Below are 14,923 nucleotides of genomic sequence, written 5' to 3' on the forward strand. Positions count from 1 at the left end.
CTCCTCCAGCAGGAGTTCCAGCTTTTCAACTATTTAAAAAGTTTGATAATATAAATATAATATAAAAATTATAATTAATAATATTGAAATAAATGTAAAATCAAATATGTCAATGTTATTTCAATGATCTAGTGATGGGTCTTTGCTTTTTCTTAATACAAGCAAAAATGACAATTGTAGTGTAGCACAATTTTTAAAATGTTGACTACTCCCATGGCTCTTGTAATTAAAAAATAAAAATGATGGAAAACTTAACCTTTAAAGTTATATATTCCTCTTCCTTTCAAATTTGCAAACTTACTACCTCTCAAGAGAACTTTTTCCGCTAATTGATGGTGCCACTGAGGATTCAATTGATGATGAACAATCAAGATTCTCCATGGGAAAACATTGTTTTAATTCTATCATCACTTCGTTCATTGTTGGCCTCTTAATAGAACTCGGAGCTACACAAGCCATTGCTACATCTACCACTTTACTTGCTGTCCCAGTGTCATATGTTCCTTGTAACCTTGGATCCATTATAGTATCAATTTCACCTTCATCTTCTAACATGGAATTCACCCATTGAACTATGTGTGTGTTCTCATGGTTTTTGAAAATAGCAGGGTGCCCCGTGATTATCTCTAACAGAACAATTCCAAAACTATAGACATCACTTTTTTCAGTCAACTTGTTTGTTTTGTAGTATCTGCATGACAAACAATTAATGTAGTTACTTAATAAGTGTTTTTATGTTTTTTAATAAAAAAAATTATTTGTAATTTTTGAACCGAAGAACACTAATTAAGAAATTTCTAATTGTACTAAAAAAAATGTATTTTCTTAAACTTAGTTGTATGCACACTAAAGTTAAAATGGTAATTTATTACTTACTCAGGATCAAAGTATCCTGGGGTGCCTGCAACTTTTGTTAGCACATGGGTGTCACATTCATTTGAAAAGATCCTTGACAATCCAAAATCAGATATTTTAGCATTGAAATTTTCATCGAGTAAAATGTTACTAGTCTTGACATCTCTGTGTACAATTGGAGGCTTACAACATTTATGAAGATACTCCAAGCCTGCATGCAGATAGAATAGTAATGTTGTTAAGCTTGAATTGGTTCAACACAGACCAATACAACTTTTTTCCCCTTTCCTCACCTATTGCGGAGTCCAGAGCAATTTGAAGTCTCTGGTTCCAAACTAGGGAAAATTGATTTTTATCTGCATGAATATTGTAAGTATTGAGATTCAAGACCTTGGTCAATAAAACACAAACAAACAGACATGCTATGAAAGAGGAGAATAGTCACATAAGTGATATGCAATATATACGATTTAATTTTAGAAATGTAAGTAGTTAGTATAGTTATAGAAAAAATTAAAGGAATTAAAAGATCACACAGTATTTTATTTTATTTTGAAAGATTTGCATAAGAAATAAGGATTATAAGACTTTAAATTTTTTTTTATATATAAATATTATAAACACATGAAACAAAGTGAAAATAATGTCATTTATGCAATTATTGCTAAAATCAAGTTCAAATATTATCATCAGTTTCCTGAATTAATTAAGCATTCACAAAAAGTGTCATTTTATAATGACAATAAAATGTAAAATTATTTTGCAAAAGAAATTTGAAATTAATCTGTAATATGAATAAAATAATGTGCAGCACAATTTTATAATCACTAAGACTTAACATTTATATAATTTTTACATAACAAACGTTAAACAGTGTCTTAATAGTTCTATTTACGAAATTTAAAGTAAAATTTGTTTATAAAAATGTGTGAAATTAATACTCTCTTCATAATTTTTAATGTACCCTCGACATGATATTTACTAAAAATATATAATATATTAATTCTTTAACCAATCACAGGATATTAGCAAGACTCTTCTAACTAAAAATTTAAAAATGAAAAGTATTTTCAGAAAATGAAAATAGAAAAATGAATCAGAAAATAATTCTTACCTGAAAGATGGTCTGCCAAGTTTCCATTGGGCATGTATTTATAGATGAGTGCCGAGGCTTCATTGCAATATCCAATTAGAGGAGTCAAACACTTTTGATGTACTCTAGTGAGAATTTTTGCCTGCAGATCAGAGTTAATATTCCTTCATCTTAAGAGACTTGAACTATTGAGTATAGTGAGAGTTTAAGGGAATCAATAATTAATACAAATAATACCTCTGTCTGAAATTGCTGAAAACCTTGAGTTGAAGGAGAAAGCATCTTCACTGCTACTTGTCTTTCACCTATGCAACCATAGTAGACAGTTCCATATCCTCCTTTACCCACCACCCTCTCTAAGTTATTGGTGATACTTAGAATCTCCCCGTAGGTGACCTCTTGCGTATTTGAGTCCACATAATCAAATGTGTTGGAACAACTCAACTTGTTCACATCTTATAGAAGAAAACATAGTACTACTTGGTTAATACACTTTTGTTAGCATGTTAAATAGAATAATAAGAGGGATAATGTATATAATTGGTTAAACTTTATTCAAAATTTAAAAAATATTAAATTAAAAGAAAAAGTATGATCACATAATTTATGTATTTTTTAATAAAATTTAATCGATAACAAAGCATGTATTAAAAATAATGTTATTAACATTTCTAAAACAACGAAGAGTAAGAAAGTTATTCAATTTCTTTTTGATTTTATCAATTTTTAACAAAATTTCAAAGATGATATTATATATATATATTTGAAAATATTTGGCCAGTTCATGATTTTGTCATGCAATTTTGTACCTCCAAATCAATGAGAGAAGTTGTTATATCGTACCTTGTAGTTTTCTTCTAAAAATAAAGGGTGTTGCTGTCAAAAGTATGAAGGCTCCCACAAGTGATACTACCAATGGAATCATTACCTTTTTTCTCTTGGCCTTGTGGCATGAAGTCGAGGTACAAATATTTGGATTTCCCCCAAAACTAACATATAAAACTTACATGTGGGTTAGTAGTTAATTGAACTAATAATATGGAATGAGTCTGTATCAATTTTCTTAAAATAAATACATAATTTCTTATTTTGCATTTGAGAACTCGCATTTTAAATTGACAAACTTTAACTTGTATGTGTTTCAACTAGTTTAGTTGGTGAACAAATAAGCAAAAACGAAAGTAAAAGTCCAAAACATTTCATGAAAATCTGCAGAGTTTTTCCTCTCCTTCAGGAAATATACAATATAAAATATATAAATTGTTTTACGGTGTTAAAATAATAAATGATGTTAAGTGGAGAAATTAAATTTTTAATATCCTTCTTTTTACATATTTCGCTCATCAACTGGTATAACCATATGAACATATTTTACAGCATCGCAGTTACATCAATCAACAAATCACAATTCGTAATATTGTGGGGGTTATCAAATGAATGAAAAGGAAGGCTACAATTGAACCAAAGAATAGAAAATATTTTACTAGAAAACCTCAATTGCAGAGTTGTATCGGCCTTTTTCTTGAGAGCCTTAGGAATTGGGCCTGAAAGCTTGTTCCCTGTGAGATTACTGCAAAGACAGTGAAATATATATTACCCAAGTGCCTAACAGGAAGGTAAGAACTAAGAAGTTAAAAGTCACCAAACTTACAGTAATTTTAACTTGGGTAATTCTGCCAGAAATTCTGGCACAGGTCCTTCTAAATAGTTATTTGACAAATCCCTGGAACATTGTATCGCATTATGGATTAAATTCAGGTGGGTAGATTACAGAAAGGACAAAAAATAGATACAAAATTATGAATACTGTTTGTTCTATTCTTGAATTAAAATTACTATTTCATCTGGTAACTGCCATTAATTTAGTTACTGAGATGAAAGCAAAAGATAAAAATTGAAGAACAATATTAAGTGTCTATAATATTATATCTACGTTTTTTTTCCTTATAATTAGGAGCTGTCGCGTAAACTCGTAAACAAAATGCTGGCATAATGCTGCCAGCGAGGCTTCTAATGACCCAATGCTTTATTTATATAATATTGGAGCACAAAATGAATCAGCCACAACAATAAATACTCACAGGATTTCTAGTTCTGTAAGATATGAGAATGAAATATTTATCTCCCCTGTCAATTTGCTTGAGCTCAAGTTCCTGCTCGTATGTTTGACATGAATTCAACAAGTCATTTGAACCAAAGTACAAATAAATGCATAACACATGAAAAGAAGAAGAAATTAAATTTATACACACTGTTTGGACAATGTGTGGTGCTATAATCTTCCACTAGCATTAAAGTGTTACGGGTGATGTTAAACACAAGTAAATTTTTTTTTCTTCTCTCTTTTTATACGTCTTTTCTAATAGCATTAATCACCCTTTGCACCCTAGATGGTATATAGAGTGACTTGAAGAAGCTTAGTACTCACAAAGCTGTGATCCTGGGATTGGTGTCAGAGTTGCAAGTGAGACCCTCCATGCAAATTGCTTTGGAAGACACGGGTCCCCTTGCCAATTCAGCCAAGTGATATGGTAGGCGCTTTTAATGTCCATAATAGCAGCAGCTAAAACATAATGAAAAATGTTAGTAACAGGCTCTTTTAAACAGTTAATTCTTCAACAAGACAACATATAGTAGTCGTAGAACCATCTCGAGCGTCTGTTGGGGAATAAAGACCGGGTATCAACTTGTAGGCCTCAAAGGCGTTAAGGATGGGAGGAGCAGCAGATTCTGGCGTTGCACTAATGCTAAATGAAATTCTACCTCGGACTGCATCTTGAGGACTAATGGTGACTGGCTTCATGTATTGAAGAACCAAAGGGTGTGAGAGGAAGGGTTTAGAATTAAGGGTGATATTGATAATTCTATTTTGACCCGGTGGAAGTGCCTCAATTTCAGCAAAGTGAAAGTAGACACGATACTCATAATTTGTATCCAGGTCTTTAAACAGAGTGTCATAGTCAAATTTCAAGGGGTACGAGACATTTGGTGATTGGGATGCAGTCCTTAATACTTGGCTTGGCAATTTATATGCACTGGTTGAAGGATCCACATCAATTGATTCGTCCAAAGGATGCCAACCATTTGTAACGTTATATTGGTCATGTCGCCACAACCGATCATAGACGTCATCTTTGTACCTAAATGATTTACAATTATTATTTGTTGTTTTCATTTGGATTCAAGTGTTGTTGGGTAAAAAAGCAACTTTAAACTTTCGTTTTGGCGTAATAGAACTATGTATAAAAGGTCAAGAGATTTTATAATAATCTACAATATTAACTTAAAATGAAAAATCATCCTCCTTTTTTCTTCCAATATGATACATGGCAAAGAAATGGTAAATACTGACTAACATTCATTGTATTTCAAATATTAAAATATTGAGCACTACTTTTTTTCTTTACAATAATTTATATTCATATACTTGTATAATATTTTTATATCTTTCTTGCCCTCAATTTTCTTTCTTCTCTTTTTTTTCTCTTATCATACCACACCATCTATTGCAATTTTTTTTTTTCTCTCTCTTTTTCTATTTCCTTTTTCTTTTTACTTCATATACCACAAATTGAGTGTTATGGTGAAATTATTTTGTTTAGGAGAGTTGTGCTGACCACAACCGTGAATTGGAAAGGTGATTAAATTATAATGAGTCGGCCCAAATATACTCATTAAAGGGTACGACTTAAGAATTAAATTTAAGGATGACCCAAAGAAATTTGAATTATTTTTAACCCAACTCAATTAAAAACTAAGTCGAGTGCGAAACTAACCCACTATTTGCTAATAACAATGATTTTAATGATATTATTATTAATGCTGTCTCACATGATCGACGTATGGTAGTCATTTTAGAAGTCCGAATAGTCTGTCAGTTGTACCAATATCATGTCTAAATTTAATGAGCAAGAGATTATTTTTATGTCTCAGTAACAATTTATTAATTTTTGTTACAGTAGCAGCAATGAGAGAAAACTCACGTCCACTAACTCATCAAGGCAAGGGGTTGATGATATTACCTGGAGTGAATAGCCATCCATGGAAGCCAACATCGATCCTTGTCTGGTGATCCAGTAGCGGTTGTGAAGTAGTACTTGACATTGTCTGATAAATGGAATTGTTCAAAGGGCGTAATACCAATGTAGAAATGTAAGGTATTGTTGGTCCAGTCTTTACAAGACACAATTGTATAGTGTCACTTGAGGGAGTGTGAATAACCTCGGCAAAGATGAAATGATGTTGGTCCTCATTTATTGTGTGCCAGTAATTGACCCCAATGTACAAGTCGAAAGATTGGGGTTTCATTTTTGGAGTCATAATTTCCGTATGCAAAGAAAGCTCTGATTAAATAGCTATTATTTTTGCCTTGTTTAGGTTTTAGGGTGTAGCAGTTTCTGTCTCCCTCTGGAAAGCTTCTCAGTGTATTCAATTGTTCCCCAAAGTAGCGATAGCTCAAGTGCACACTTGATGAAATCATATGATTTGTTCCTGTTTCCACAAAACCTTCGTCTGTCTGATACCAAATTCCAGTTGCCTGATCCCAGTAATCTCTGTGTGATCCACAATCTATGCTTATGAAATCTATAAAATATGTATGTCAGATAATATGAATGTGAAAGTAGAAGAGCTACGTTGGAAAAATGTTATTTGCGCCAAAAATTCAGGTTAAATTAGTAGATTTGCACATCTAAAATCATCACTATAATAATAAAGAGACTTACATGTGGGTTTGCGTATGTAAATATTAATTTTTATGTAGTTTTGCTATAAGTAATGATTAACAAAATAAAAAAATAAAGAATATTTTAAAAATATACTTTTTAATATTATTAAATAATATATTTTTTATTTTTTTAAAAAATAACTAATCATCAAGATAAATAAAAAGTAAATATATAAAAAGAATTTAACAAATAATATATCTGAAATGAATCTTAATTTTTAATAATTTTAAACAATGTTAATTTTTTTTTTTATAATAAGATCGAAGAAATATTTTATATAAATAAAAAGATGACTTATTGACAGGTTCTATATAAAGTATTTTGATAGTCACTTGAATATCAAATATTAGTTAATCAACCTCAACCGTATCATGGCTTAAAAAATACTAACAAAGCTTGAATTGATGAAAAGAACTTTGCATTTTAGCAAATTTGATAGTGGGAATAGTGATAAACCTGGATGGCGTGAAATGGAAAACTAAACAAATTAGCAATAAAACTTAGCATTTTGCATGGATATACTCGAGACACTGTGCATCAATGTACTCAAATGCTCTTAAAATTTGAGCCAAAATTAGTACTTAATAGTATAGATACCTGGATGGTTATCGTTGGTAATTTCTCTTCCAACAGGTTTGCCTAGTCTTGAGTTGGCGTGAGTAATGAAAATTGGAACCAAGACAAACCATAGCCATGTGTTTAACTTTGAGGAGACAATCCATTGTGGTCCTATTTCCATGCTTTATGCAATGCACACGAGCTTATGCAACGAGAAGAATGACGAACATGAACTCACCATAAACTTTATTCAAAGCAAAGTATCAGCTATCATACTTTGTGAGATGTGTTAGGCTTAGCATATATACACACATACATTCTTTAACACTGCTTTTGAACGGCTATTCTTATCGTCATGTCATCGATCGATTGCGTGTTTTTAAACTTCATGTACTAAAAAAATTTAGAGAAAAATAAATGATGTGTGGATTTCAAAAGTCAAGTCAATTGCGTGGAGTTTATCCTTTTTATAGAAAATAAAAAATTAATATTTACGATATTTAATATATTTTGGTAATTTATATATTTAATAAAATTACTAAAAAATATTAAAAAATTAATAATTAATACATTTTAAATTAAAAATGACCAATGGAATATTAAAATAAAGTGATAGATTTTTAAAATTATATAAGAAATTATATCTAAAATTAAATGAAAAAAATACATTAAATAATCGAAACTCACGTTGTAAGCACTATATCACGAGAATTCATTCCTACCTTATGTTGCACCTGGTAGGAGAGAAAATAAAGAGGTAAATATAATAATAGTAACAAAATAGAAAACACAAATTTGATATTAATAAGTTTGGAATAAGAAAAAAAATTATTTTCTTCTGTTTAAATGAATAAAAAATGAGTAAAAGAAGTAAATAACAAAATAATTACAAACAATTTTTATATTATATTTCAAAAAATATTATTTATATAATTTTTAAAAATAAATTATAAAAAATATTTTCCTAATTTCTTTACATCTAAGCACATAATCTTTTTTTTTTTTTCTCATCCATCCAAATTTACCGTTGTTTCTGATTTTCCCCAAGCAAAGCAAGGATGAATTAAATAAAAAAAAAATGCTTCGGTATATATAGTCCTAACTTTAAAGGGTCTAAAAATAATTTTTGCAATGGATTTGTGATTATTATTAACCTAAATAATTTTACACAAGATCGAGTTAAAACATAGGACTTTTTAAAGATTTTAAAATATTTAAATATTTAAAATTAGTGTAAAAAATTAATAATAATATAATTGTAAATAATAATATGGTATTTATCGTGGCAACTTGAGCGGTCAGTCAAGTGGGGATGCAATTAATAAACCATCGCGATTCACGAGGGCAAATAATGATTTGGAAGGGAAAAAAAATTATTCTATAATTATATTATCCACATGTTTATATGCCATATTTATGTGTCATGGATGTAAATATTTATTTATATGATTTAACGATTACTTTCTGTGTGTAAAACAAATATTTACCTTATAATTTATTATTAAAATATTATCATTAAAATATAAATAAAACACCCATTAATATAAGAAAAGTTATAAAATACTCTATCAAATTTACAGGTATTATAAGCAAGCATCTTAAATATAATATAGTTTCTGTTTTAGTTTAAAGTTTTACAATGATAATGATTGTTAATGGGTAATAGACATAAAAATATAGATCCAAATCTTAACAAGAATGTTTATATTCGTTTAAACGAATTTTGGGAACTTAGAGAAAAATGAAAGATGAAACAAATAACTAATGAAGTACTAAAAAAAAATAAAAATCAAAAGTTTAATATTCTTGCAGAAAATACAGACGAGTTAAAAAAGAGAGAGAGAGAGAGAGAGAGAAGAAATGACAATATTTTTGAAATGTAATGGAACTCATCAAATAAACCTTAAAAGTACAGAAGAGAAAGTTCCTTTGTTTGCTTCAATTTCCAATCTCTATTCTTTAGCAGAGAGTACCCTTCCAATGCATCACTGTTATTTTGTGTGTGTAACACTCTTAGAAGAAGAAGAAGAAGAAACTCTTCTAATCAATGAGTCAATAGTGGAGTTTTTCTGGGAAGTGTGAATTTGTGTTCATAACGATAATGAACCCATCTTTTGTTTTTTGTAAAATTGTTAAATTTTCAAATGTTTTTAAGCATTTTCATTAGTTCGTGTTTTATCTTTCCATTCTTTTTTTCTGAATCTTCTAGCAGGATTTTTCTTAAGTAAATTTTAATTTACTTAAATAAAAATAAAATTAGATAGTCCTATTCTCGCGTACGTACGGAGGACAAAATCCAAACTCATAAAATATCAATGCAAAAGATAAAAATGAAAAAGCCAATATGGCTCAAATTACATGAACACTGCTTTTTTTTATGCATTCTTATTATAAAAATTATCTAACGGATTTTTTTTATAAATTGGATAACAAAGTTATCTTGACACAGAAAGCACACAATTTGAGTACTAATATTCTGTCAAATCCTTGGTTTAAGAGTAAACCACTAATCATTTGTTGCTTTTTCATGCACATTCTTCCATATATATTGTGACATAAATGAGAAATTGTACTGAGGCAATAACAGTGAAAAATAGCACACGAGATCATTGCATGGTAGCTACCTAGCTGAGGGAGAAATACTTGAATCAAGTAGACTTATTTCGCTTTCAGCTTGTCTCTGAACCATCTCAAAGGTAGACATTCCTTTAGCTCTGCCAATGTTTCACTTATGTCAGGCCTTTCAGCTGCAACTGGTGAAATGCAAGATAAGGCAATCTCTATAGCTTTCCATGCAGAATTGACATTGAATTCTTCCTGTAATCTTGGATCAATAACATTTTGAATATCTCCTCTTTCAACTATTGGTATAACCACTCAAGGATGTGAATCTTTCTTCCAGGTGCTCTTAATACTGCTTGTTGCCCAGTGATTAGCTCAAATAAAATTATCCCAAAGCTGTAGATATCACTTTTCTTAGTTGAGTTTCCAGTTCTCTGAAATCTATTAAGAAAACAAACAAACTGCATTAGTGAACCCAAGGCTTGTGTATCGCATCTTTTCCTTCCATTTTTTAACTACATAAGATATCAACTAAAATAAGGAAGTCTTTTTATAGTGAGGGGTGTATTTGAAAACATAGCTTAGTGTTTCTTCAATAAGCTCTTACTACACGCACCTTATACCATATATTTCACTGTAAAACTTCTTGGAATGAGTTGAAAAGAGCTTATTCTGGATAAATTCATCGAATACCTAACTGAAATAAGCTGAAAAGAAGTTATGAGAGTCCGCAAGTTATTTTTTATAAGCTCGCCGTAAACTCTTTCCCAAATGGGAAAGAAAAATAGAGGATAGAATGCTTCATGTCCTTTTCAAACTATAATGAGTAAGTTTTGTTGAGCTTCAAGTTTCATTCGTGTTGTTGATTGATTCAAAGATTTTTGGTTTAGAACGTTTAGGTAAAATTCAAGTCATTGGTTAAATTTATCTCATTTGCTCTACTTGAACAACATTACATCCACTCTATAGCAATCAATTGGTAAGGATGGAGGGTTAAAAAGGAATAAACATAGAAAACAAATTGAAAACAGCACACTACCTATTATGTAATTTGACCAATGAAATCCTTAGACAACAATCTCTTTGGTAATCTAAACAAGCTAACATTGTTTTACACTAGTAAGAGATGCACGTTTAATTCAGAGGGTAGTTTCAATCAAAGCATGAAATCCACTACTTCAATTAAAAAAAAAGGAGCTGGCAGAGTAATACTGCAAAAGTATAGAACTTCAGTAAATCTAAAATTACTTACTCTGGATCAACATAACCTGCTGTGCCAGCAGGACGAGTTGATATATGAGAATCAATATCGTTTACCAAAAGCTCTGCATAGACCAAAATCAGAAATCTTGGCATGCATGTTCTGATCTAGTAATATGTTTGGAAGTCTTCAAATCTCTGTGGATAAGAGGAGGTTTACAGCCATTATGCAGATAATCTAGTCCTAAAAATCCATAAGAAACAGAGAATTAGATTAGAGTAAATGGAGCAAGAAACACAAACTGCCATAAATAGAAGACAAAACGTAGGTGCAATTAAGTACTTTTGGTGTTATTTTTCCGATCACCATTAGAGGTTTCACCTTAATAAATTGCAATAACCTTAAATGACGACTTCTATTGTGCAGTTTGAAGTTAAACTTTAATTGTGATAGAAATAATAGTGAAAGTACATTAAAAATTTGTACCTAAGTTTTGTCCTGAATAGAAATATTAAATGGATTGTATACCTTGTGCTGCATCCACTGCGACAATAAGTTCTCATTCCACTTCAAGACATTTGGATTGTCCACTGCACACAAATATACATTAACATGCCCATTTTGTTTTGGTTCACATGGAAAAATAAATAGACGTCACACTTGCAGTTCTGTAGAAACACTCAGAAATGAAAAATTAGGCAAAATTAAATTTCCTCCTCTTAGCCTCCCTGCCTTATTCATGTTCCTTCTAATGATATCATATCATGTGGACTGAAAAGTTAATGTAGGTTTTGCACTCCACCTTTGTTTATATTATGTTATAGTATAGAATAAATAAATTGTTGGGATTCACGTTTGAATGAGCATGGATCCACATTTACTTCAATGCTATGAGCTGTAGCTTCTATGGTTATCCACATTTACAGGAATTTTCAATGTGTCAAATACACAATAAATCTATCATGCAGCCGATAGATTGATTGCTCAAGAGAAAACTAGAAATTACTGATAAGTGCTGTTGGACATTTCCATTGGCCATGTATTCATAAATCAATGCTTTAATATCACCTTCATCGCAATACCCAATTAGAGAGACCAAATTTCTATGATGAACAATCATAAGAAGTTGTGCCTGCGTACCAAATTTTAGCCATTCCAAAGTTAACTAAAAAACATTGTAGGATTTTCCATGTAAATATTACTTTACTAACATCAAATTTGAAATTACGTGTTTTAACTTAAGTGCTGTATCTGACCTCAGATCGGAATTCCTTATAACCTTGCATTGATGATGGTGAAAGCAACTTAACAGCTACTTCAGTGTTATCTTGCAGAGTGCCAAAGTAAACTTTTCCAAATCCTCCTCCTCCAATAATAGTTTTGAAGTTTTCAGTAATATTGAGAATCTCACTATAACTGAATGCTCGATGTTTTGATTTCAATGATCTACCCTTTTGAGAATCAGAACGCATAACTATAATAGTAAAGAAAAACCGAATCAAAACGAAGCAAAGTTGATCTCACTATCTCTCTTTATCAAACATTCATGTCTTATCTCATACTTCTCTTTCTATTCTTCCTTAATTGTAGAAATAATTATTCATAAGTTTTTGTACAAGTATGACATCTCTTTAATGGTTCCATTCAGAATTAATAGAAATTATCGTTGGTAGAAAGAAAAGCTACAAAAGCTTTTCAATTAAAATACTGATACAAGCATAAAACATAATACAGATAAAACTTTTAGGAGAGTTAGACTAATAGAGAGGAATTGTGTCAAAAGCAAAATCTCTTAAACCCTTTTAGATAAAAACTTCAAATGATTTTATATCTAAGTATACCAAAGGCTCAAGACGAAGGAATTAAGGCAACTGAAGACAAAACTATAATATAACCAACTTCTCATGCAATAGTAACTTGCTAAATATTTCACATAAATTGATTATAGCTTCAAGGTACTTCATGGCATTGTTCATTCAGTCATGAAACTTGGATAAAAGTACATTAAATACCTTTCGGTCTTCTCTTGATTATCCAAAATCCAAGAGCAACCAAAATGATTACAATTAAAGCTGAAACTGAAGCAACAAGTGGTGCTGTAAAGTTCTTCCTTTCGCATGAATGCGACATACAAATATAAGGATTATCGGTCACACTGAAAAAGGTCAAAGTGATACGATATTAGTTGTCATACAATGGATTACCTTTGCATTACATAATAATAGGTTTTGAAACTACTAACATTCAATCATACATCATCGAAATTCAGTTATTATGAAGGGCCTTTGTTTGAACACTAAAATTAATACCGAATATTATTATTTTATCCCTTTTAATTTTTATTTATACACACACATATATATATATACACACACGGCGTATTTTAAAAATATATTAAAAGATACAAACAACCTCTCCAATTTACTTAAAGATCTACAAGGCAAAGGGCTGAAGTTAAAGAATAGTGCATCCTGTTGTTTATTTTTTCATCTCACCAGTGCTGTTGTTGATCAGCAAGAATAGGGACTGGTTTTCATAAGGCTAATTATATATATATATTATATATATATATATATATATATATATATATTTTTTTTTTTTTTAAGGTGTTAAAATAAAAAATGATGTTAAGTGTAGATATTAAATTTTTAATATCTTTCTTTTACATATTTCGCTCATTAACTGGTATAACCATATGAACATATTTTACAGCATCGCTGTTTCATCAATCAACAAACCACAATTCGTTATATTATGGGGATTATCAAATGAATGAAAAGGCGGGCTACAATGAACCAAAGAATATAAAATATTATACTAGAAAACCTCAATTGCAGAGTTGTATCCGCCTTTTTCTTGAGAGCCTTAGGAATTGGGCCTGAAAGCTTGTTCCCTGTGAGATTACTGCAAAGACAGTGAAATATACATTACCCAAGTGCCTAACAGGAAGGTAAGAAGTTAAAAGTCACCAAACTTACAGTAATTTTAACTTGGGTAATTCTGCCAGAAATTCTGGCACAGGTCCTTCTAAATAGTTATTTGACAAATCCCTGGAACATTGTATCGCATTATGGATTAATTCAGGTGGGTAGATTACAGAAAGGACAAAAATAGATACAAAATTATGAATATTGTTTGTTCTATTCTTGAATTAAAATTAGTAACTGCCAATAATTTAGTTATTGAAATGAAATCATAAGATAAAAATTGAAGAACAATATTAAGCGTCTATAATATTATATCTACGTTTTTTCCTTACAATTAGGAGCTGTCGCGTAAACTTGTACACAGAATGCTGGCATAATGCTGCCAGTGAGGCTTCTAATGAGCCAATGCTCCAGTATATATAATATTTGAGCACAAAATGAATCAGCCACAACAATAACACTCACAGGATTTCTAGTTCTGTAAGATATGAGAATGAAATATTTATCTCCCCTGTCAATTTGCTTGAGCTCAAGTTCCTGCTCGTATGTTTGACATGATTTCAACAAGTCATTTGAACGGAAAGTACAAATAAATGCATAACACATGAAAAGAAGAAGAAATTAAATTTATACACACTGTTTGGACAATGTGTGGTGCTATAATCTTCCACTAGCATTAAAGTGTTACGGTGATGTCAAACACAAGTAATTTTTTTTTTCTCCTCTCTTATTATTCGTCTTTTCTAATAGCATTAATCACCCTTTGCACCCTAGATGGTATATAGAGTGACTTGAAGAAGCTTAGTACTCACAAAGCTGTGATCCTGGGATTGGTGTCAGAGTTGCAAGTGAGACCCTCCCATGCAAATTGCTTTGGAAGACACGGGTCCCCTTGCCAATTCAGCCAAGTGATATGGTAGGCGCTTTTAATGTCCATAATAGCACCAGCTAAAACATAATGAAAAATGTTAGCAACAGGCTCTTCTAAACAGTTAATTCT

General features: G+C 30.6%; 2 pseudogenes; both read right to left on the bottom strand.

Annotated features, from left to right (window-relative positions):
* Positions 1-300: 300 nt before the first annotated feature.
* On the bottom strand, positions 301-7,414 carry LOC113851012 (annotated as a pseudogene).
* Positions 7,415-9,891: 2,477 nt separating this feature from the next.
* On the bottom strand, positions 9,892-14,860 carry LOC113851014 (annotated as a pseudogene).
* Positions 14,861-14,923: the final 63 nt, after the last annotated feature.

This window comes from Abrus precatorius, unplaced genomic scaffold, assembly GCF_003935025.1.
Source record: "Abrus precatorius isolate BTA unplaced genomic scaffold, Abrus_2018 Scaffold9, whole genome shotgun sequence".
Taxonomy (NCBI): Eukaryota; Viridiplantae; Streptophyta; class Magnoliopsida; order Fabales; family Fabaceae; genus Abrus; species Abrus precatorius.